The following is a 7,841-nucleotide window of genomic DNA, read 5'->3' on the forward strand; positions in this document are numbered from 1 at the left end:
GAGAATTCCCAAGCAGCCAAAGGTTCTGTGGGAGAGGTGACATCCTGCAGCTCCATCATATTTGGCAATGGAGGGAGGACAGGGGAGGGCACCCCATCTGGCAGGTCGCACATGCCACGGGGCCCAGGTTTGGATCCATCCTGTTGCAAGGAAGCCTTGGTAACCTTCTCGCACTTGGTTTTGTTTTGTTTTGTTTTGTTTTTGAGGAACATTAGCCCTGAGCTAACTGCCGCCAATCTTCCTCTTTTTGCTGAGGAAGGTTGGCCCTGAGCTTACATCTGTGCCCATCTTCCTCCACTTTATATGTGGGACCCCTACCACAGCATGGCGTGCCAAGCAGGGCCATGTCCGCACCGTGGATCCGAACTGGCGAACCCCGGGCCGCTGAAGCAGAACTTGTGCACTTAACTGCTCTGCCACCGGGCCGGCCCCATCTTCCCGCACTTGTTGGATGCTACTTCCAGGACTAAAGTGATAATAGGCAGCTGGGGATGGAGGCTCAGCATATGGGAGAGATTCTGTTTCCAGAAGAGGCCAGTGTGTGGCCAGTAACTGCTGCTCTAATAGGGCAGAATGCAGGGCCAAGGAGGCGGGCTTCTTGCATCAGGAACCCACAGACAACTTACGCATGTGCTGGGTTTTCCAGAGACTCCAGGAAGCATGAGAGGAGGTTGCCAAAGCCTCTTCCCCACAAGAGTCTCTGAGGGCTCTAGTGGGAGGGCCTGTTGATTTTAATTTGGACAGCTCCTAGAGTCCTTTGTTGGAGGGGGTCCCCACTGAAGCTGGGCTCATTTATAAGTCACAGCATAAATGGCCTTAAGTAAAATTTGTAGACAAGGACTATATTGCCTCCAGAAGCAAAAAGGGATCACATGATATTGGATTGTACGTCCTTCACAAGTGTGTCAAACAAATGTCCTCGAAGGAGGAGGTCACAAAAGTCATGTCATGCCTGTACTCCTGGAGAAAGGGGGATCCGGTGAAGGTCTTGCCTGCAAAGACTGCCTGTGAGAGCAGAAAGGCTTAGTCCCTGTGGGTAACAAGGCAAAAACATGTCCCCTCAGAGGTGATGGCAAACTGTGGCTCGGAGGATGTTGAAACAGGCTCTGAACAGAGCATATTAACCAAATCTATAATAGCAAAATGTTCAGCCACGTGTAAATGTAGTTGGGCCCAGGAGGTTTAAGTGTACCAGGGTTTATTTCCATCAGGTACAGTCAGACTCAAAGATACAGAAATAACTGTCACGAAGGAAGAAGCTTTCTCTCCACATAGATTCCGAGCAACAAAAGGCAGGGTACACCATGGAGGGCCACACAGGGCAGCACCAGGGTCGGTCAGGTGACAGAAGGAGCGAGGGGAAAACGTGGGCGAGAGCCTTTCGAGTGGATTCCACGGGAAGGAAGGAGTGAGGCAGGGTGAGCAGGTGTTGGCTTGGCTGGTTTGAATCATTTCAGTGGGCTCAGGGCACAGCAGTGTCCCTGGTTGTCTGGTCTCCGTCCCTGGGGTGACGAGGGCAAGGGAAGAGTGGCCCAGAGTGGAAGAGCCTCGGAGAGGAGGGGGTTGAGGGTGTTGACTCTAGATGATTACGTATGAAAGGATTGTTCATAGGAGTCATTTACTATCTGTAGCAACTAGTTAACCCTGGCAGGGCAGTTCCTCCAAGGTTGCCGAGGCCTCAGATGTCAAAGCCTTAAATACAGAAACTAGAAAACATGCTCATTTCACTAGGTATAACCATAATTTCAGCTCTTGTGTAAAGTCCATGAAGGTTTCCAAACTAGGGCATGATAGCAGATGTTAAAGTTAGTTCAGAAACTATGTTGTGGAGGCACAAAGGTCAGTTAGAACCCTTTATCTTTTTGCCATATAAATTACTCTAGTAAATTTTCAATTTCTAATTGGGCCAAATTGTGAACCTTTCTGGAATTAGTTCTTTTGTGTGATTGCTTCCTCCGCACGTATCCAGGTTTCTCTCCTTTATTTATCTTTTGATTGGTCTGATGGTCACAGGATGCACTTGGGGCTGGGGGAGTGTCTTTCTGCTCTGCTCTTGTTTATCAGTTTTCCCTCCAGAGAGGCTCAGGTCGGGAGCATCAGGGTTAGGGCCTCTCTCCAGCAATGGTTGTATTTAAGTCAGGTTTGAATTAACACCTTCACTGTGCCACAGGGGTGCTGTGCATTGTTTTCCTCATAACCCTGAGGATCAGAGTTTTGTGCCACCCCGGCTTACGTGACAGGGTGCATTGGAGGAGCCCAGGGCCCCCAGCATGCAGACGTTGAGGGGTGGAAGCCATCTTCTGCTGCAGCCCTACCTTCTCCCCGCTGGGCACTGCTTCCCTCCCCCCACCTTCTCTCTGTACTTATTCCCTCGGGATATTTTTGCCTGGAGAGTCACAGTGTTTGTGTTTCTCCATCGGATGACATGTGGGCAGACCTTCAGGGTGGTTATGTGGAAAGGAACCAGGTGTCGGGCCTCAAAGACAAGTGTTCTTTCCCTCCAGGAATGCCAGTCAATCTCCCCAGTGTTGAAGTCCACATCCAGGAGGTCATTTTGTCTATGGCCGAGGTGGGGGCCTCGAGCCCCTTGATGACCAGATTAGTCCTTTGGCATGCTGGTCAGGAACAACGCTAAGCACAGCCCAAGGGTGCTGGTTCAGAGTTTCGCATTGGGAGAGAAGTAGAACACCACACGCTCCCCCATAGACACTTGTTCTTTTTGATCTGTGCCTGGGCCATGGGCTCCCATGCTCGTGGACCTCGAAACCCTTATGGATCTGGAGAGCCCCTGACAGCAGCATGATGAGCAGCAGCACAGGAGATGGGTGAGCTCACTGCCTTTGCCTGAACAGCCCTGACTCTGGAGGGAACCAGGGAGTCATTCTGAAATCTTCCTGGGGTCATGGCCTTCTCCTTTCCTCAAGCCAAACAAGGGGTCATCCCCAGGACTGTGCTGGGGGGACACTTTCCCAAATAGTGTCTCTGTGACCGCCCCAAGTAGCCACTGATGGTCATCAGACTAGACACAGTGACTAAGGAGCATCAGCCTGAGATTCAGGAAATGGAACTCAAGCATCCACCAGTTAGGAGGTTGTGTTGTCGCTGCCCTCGGGTAGGAGGCTGGGAGACCACCTGCCAGACACAGGCCACACCTGATGGCACCTCACTCTGGGATAGAGTCAACTAAGAATAGGTCTTGCTTTCTGGGGAAGAATGAGACACTGGGGTGGGGAAGAGATGGCAGCATCCACTTGAGAGAACAGAACATGAGCTAAAGCCCAAGCTGGCCGGCAATGGGCCCTCACTCCCAAGATAGTAACTGCTGCCAACGACCCCGATAGTTAGCAAAGGAGTAGTTAGTGAGCACTGCCCAGGTGTCCTCAGGTGAGGTTGGGCCATCCTCCTTGTGATGCCAACTGTTTTAGTCACTTCACTCCATTGGTGAGAGGGAGATTTCCACCCTAGACTCATGGGGCTGGCTAAACACAGTACACTCGACAGTGGACAGGTGGAATGGACAGCAGTTTATTAGTTTATCATATATTCTCACAGCCCCAGGAGGAGGACAGCACACACCATGCAGGGCCACACGGGGACTGCACTTGGGAACAGATGGAACAAGCAGAGGTTTGGGTAGGAACAGGACTGTGTGGTAACAAGAGGGTGAAGTGAGCCCTGGTTCCCACAGGAGGGTGTGGTGGGCTTGTTGGAATGATTCTCTGATAGGGAACTGAAGCCTGAGGTCAGGAACAAGCAGGCACTGTGTGTGCTCCCTGTGATGAGAAGGGGTGTTTGGCCAGGGGCCCTTATCTGTGGGAGAAGAGGGGGCAGAGGAGTGGGGAATGGCAGTTAGGCCATTTGAAGTCCCCTTGATTTATCAGATGTCAAGACAGGTCATAATATTGAATCTTAATTTCATGCTTTATGTCACAAGAAGTTATTAAAAATAATTCTTGGCTCTGGCAAGGTGGTAGTTGGTTAAGTTGGTGCACTCCGCTTCGGTGGCTCAGAATTCACCAGTTTGGATCCCAGACACAGACCTATGCATCGCTTATCAAGCCATGCTGTGGCAGGTGCTCCACATACAAAGTCGAAGAAGATGGTCACAGATGTTAGCTCAGGTCCAATCTTCCTCAAAAAAGAAAATTAAATTAATAAGTAATTCTTCCTAGAAGTGATAACACAGTTCAGCAATATGCTAGGATAGAAAATAAACATGTAAAAGTCAGTTGTATTTCTATGTACTAGCAATGAACATGTGCATAGGATACCAAAATTAAAAGTACACTAGGGATCACTAATAAAAATAAAAGACTTAGGTGTGAATCCAACAAAACATGTCCAGGACTTGCATGGCGAACTCTACACAACACTGACAATAACAGTGAAACAGCTAAATAAGTGGAGAAAAATACCATGTTCCTGAATTGGAAGACGAAATATAGTAAAGATGTCAATACTCCGTAACTGTTATACAGATTTAATGCAATCAAAATCCAGTAAATTGGTTTTGTAGCTAGAGACAAAGTAATTCCAAAATCTGTACGGAAAGAGAAAGGAATTAAAATAGCTTAAACAACTCTGACAAGGAAGAAGTGGGAGTAATCGAGCTACTCAGTTTCATAACTTATTACACAGGTACGGTAAGCAAGACTGTGTAATATTTGAAGAGGGATTGACACATAGATCAATGGAACTGAACAAAGAACCCAGATATAGTCCCAACAAATATGCCCCACTGATTTTTGACAAAGGAGCAACAGCAGTTCAATGGAAGAAAGTTGGTCTTCCAAGAGACTAGAGCTACTTAAGGCTTGGGAGCAAATCACAGGTCAAACTTAGGCAAATGGAAACACAGGGAAGGAAGAAAATGGTTGACTGAGGTACTACCAGGTGGTGATGGAAAGGGAGGGATAGTTGGCGCCTAGCTCAGGAGTAAAGTTGCAACTACCCAATGAGAGCTTATTTCATCTTTCTGAATTTAGCTGCTTCTGATTGACCATTTCCACAGACGCTGGTGATTTTCCCGTCAGCTACCACACTCCAAACTCAGGTCACCACTAATTGTGTATACGGTGCCCCAGACTCTGTTAGCCTGCCCATTAGCATCATTCTCAGGCTATATGAGATGGCAAGATGGCTCTCAGTAGCTTGAAAGGTACATCCTCCCAGGTTCAAGTCTGGCCAAAAAGAGAGCTCTTCCAGACTTAGTAACTCCTGGTTTGGTTCAACTCCTTGGATTCGTTCAGATTGGACCCATCTGGTCACCGCCCTCCCCCGCCCCAACACACACATACACACACTCCTAAAGTATCACTGGGGTGTTCTGGGTATCATTGCCAGGCCGCGGTAAGGTTCTGCCCCCCGTGCCAAGCATGGAGCCTCATGTGATACAAGTGGACTGAAAGGAGAGTTTAGTTCTTCAGAATAAACTCTAGCTGTTGTTCGAGCAGAAAGCAATCCTGGACAGCCAAGGCAGCAAATGTCCACTTGAGCCTCTTAGGGAGAAAGGCCATGGTTCATGCCCAGCTTTCTCTCCCAATATTAGTGTTCACAGGGATTGAAACTCCAGTTTCTCTTTTCTTGACTTTGTCAGAGGATGCAGATTAGCCGGCAGCCACCTTCTCTGGCTGGGACATTGTTCATGGCTCCCCCAGTACAGTCGCAAACTTGGAAGCATCATGCAGCTTGAGATGGTTAAGCTCACCATTTCCAGACTCTACTGCTATGTCCTAAAGTTTCAGCCCCTTGATCAGGAGCTTAAATGGAATGAGCTGGCCCTGCCTGAGGGAAGCCTTTGGGGTGGCCCCACAATGAAAAACTGACCAGAGTCCTCTGAATCACCAGTTTTTCTGAATCAGAGGCTCAGCAAAGAACACAAGAATTCTTTGCTCATCGATCAACAGAGGTGTATTGGTGCGTCTGCCTCCACCTTCTTCCAGTCCCCCTCAGCCTCCTCATCTAGACCGATGGGATCCACACCTTCTACCGTGTGTTGTTGACACTTCATACCCACTCACACGTGTGGACTGTGTATGGTGCCCTGCCCGACGACTATGCTTGTTCAGTGGCTTGCAATACCCTCTAGGCTGAGGATGAGTCAAAGAAAGTGGTGTATTTCATCTCCGAACCTCTCCCCTTGGCTAAACTGCCCCACCTCAGCCTCGCCCAAGGTCATTTCTACTTTGCGTATCAGTGACACCCATTGGTTCCTCAACTGAATGAACAGGAAGCAAGCTATTAATATCTGATCTCACCCCGAGGGAGACAGGAGTCCTGGCTTTCTGTTGTTGTGGTTGGTTGGTTGGGAGGTGTCCACATCCGCCGCCGGCGGGGGGGCGGGGCAGCGGCCGGGGAGCCTCTGGGCGGCGGCGCTCGCGCGCGGCTGCTGGGCCGCCGTCCTGGGAGGCATCGGCGAGCCGCGCCTGCCGAGAGCCCAGCCCGGCGGAGTCCGGCCGCGCTCTGCTGCTCTCTCCCGGGCCGGGCTCGTCCGTTCCCCCGGCGTCCGTGGACGCCGCTCCGTGTCCCCGCTGGGCACAGCAGCCCAGGCCCTCCACAGCCACGGCCGCTAGCCTGAGGTGGCCCTCCTGCAGCTCCCGCTCTTCCTGCTCGCGGGACACGGACGACCAGGGTGCCTGCGAAGATGATGCCATCTGCGAGAGGTACCTGGGGGCGTGGGCCTGGGGGCTGGTGGGAGGCGAGCGTGTACCTGAGGAAGAGGCTTGTGCGCCAAGAGGTGCCCGTCAGGTCGCGGGACAGCTGTGCGGCGCGGGGAGCGGGGGGCGGGGGGGGTCTCTTCGTGCGCGTCACACGTTCATGGAACGGACGGTGTGTGCCGGGCACGGGGCCAGCCTGGGGATGCGGTGCCCGGGAGTCGGGCGCTGAAGCGGCCCCCGGGGTCTTGGCTTCTTGGAAGGACAGACGCGAAGTAGATAAGGACACTGGTCTCGATGCGTTCTGAGGAGTGCAGGTCTCCCTCTTTTAGAGGCTACGTTCCGTTGGGGTTTTCGTGAAGCCTGTTGTGCCCCTGAAGCTCAGGCCGGTTCAGGGGAAGTGGCCTGTCTAGGGCCACATAACGTTTGTGTGCAGAGCCAGTGCTTTCCAAAGCCCTTGACTGTGCGGAAGTCTCCCTGTTAGGGGTGCAGTGGGGGCTGTCCGGGGAGCATTGTGAGCACAGGTATGTGTCCCACACTTGAAAGTGTGGCAAAGAAAGCGTGAGGCTCGAGGGTGCTCCGTCCGTTCCCTCCTTCCACAGGAAGTCTGGAGAGTTGACTTTGTGACAAGTCCTTCCTTTCCTCTGGTCGGTGCGTGTTCAGTGGTCTGGACACTTGAGGAGCAAGACTGACATGGTGTTTGACCTACTGGACCTCACAGCCTAGTTGGAAAGGACAGACAGGCAGCAACTAATTACCTAGGAGATACGTAAAAGCAATTTTGTGTTGAGTGTTGAGAAATACAGCATTTACTGATAGACTTTGTGGCTTAGGCAGTGATGTTCAAGCTGAGAGCAGATGCCTAAAAGAAAAGGAGGACTTGTGCGGGAGAGCGTTGGGACAGGGCAATGGAGGAGTGTGGCCTGTCAGAGGAGCTGAAAGAATGCCCTGGAAACTGGGGCCACGTGGGGACTGTAGGGTGGGGAAAACAAAACTTTTCGATTAAGGCTGGCGCTTTCTATACGTTTTTGGAGACCAAGCATGGTGATTGGGAACGTGGACTCTGGAGCCAGACTCTGTCAAATGGGTCCTAGCTCTGCCACCTACGGGCTGTGTGAACTTGGGCAAGGTACTGTACCATTCTGTGTGTCAGTTTCCTGATCTGTAAAATGGGGATGATTATCATAC

The 7,841-nt window shown here is 51.3% G+C and overlaps 1 long non-coding RNA gene across 1 annotated transcript in view; it reads left to right on the plus strand.

Annotated features, from left to right (window-relative positions):
* The first annotated feature begins 4,841 nt into the window (after positions 1 to 4,841).
* The window catches only part of LOC139040147 (uncharacterized), a 69,590-nt gene continuing 66,590 nt past the window's right edge, over positions 4,842 to 7,841 (plus strand). Inside the window, exon 1 of the long non-coding RNA XR_011494080.1 lies at positions 4,842 to 6,662. This is a non-coding gene — a long non-coding RNA (uncharacterized lncRNA). The remainder of the gene's footprint in view (positions 6,663 to 7,841) is intronic.

Source organism: Equus asinus, chromosome 14 (assembly GCF_041296235.1).
Source record: "Equus asinus isolate D_3611 breed Donkey chromosome 14, EquAss-T2T_v2, whole genome shotgun sequence".
Taxonomy (NCBI): Eukaryota; Metazoa; Chordata; class Mammalia; order Perissodactyla; family Equidae; genus Equus; species Equus asinus.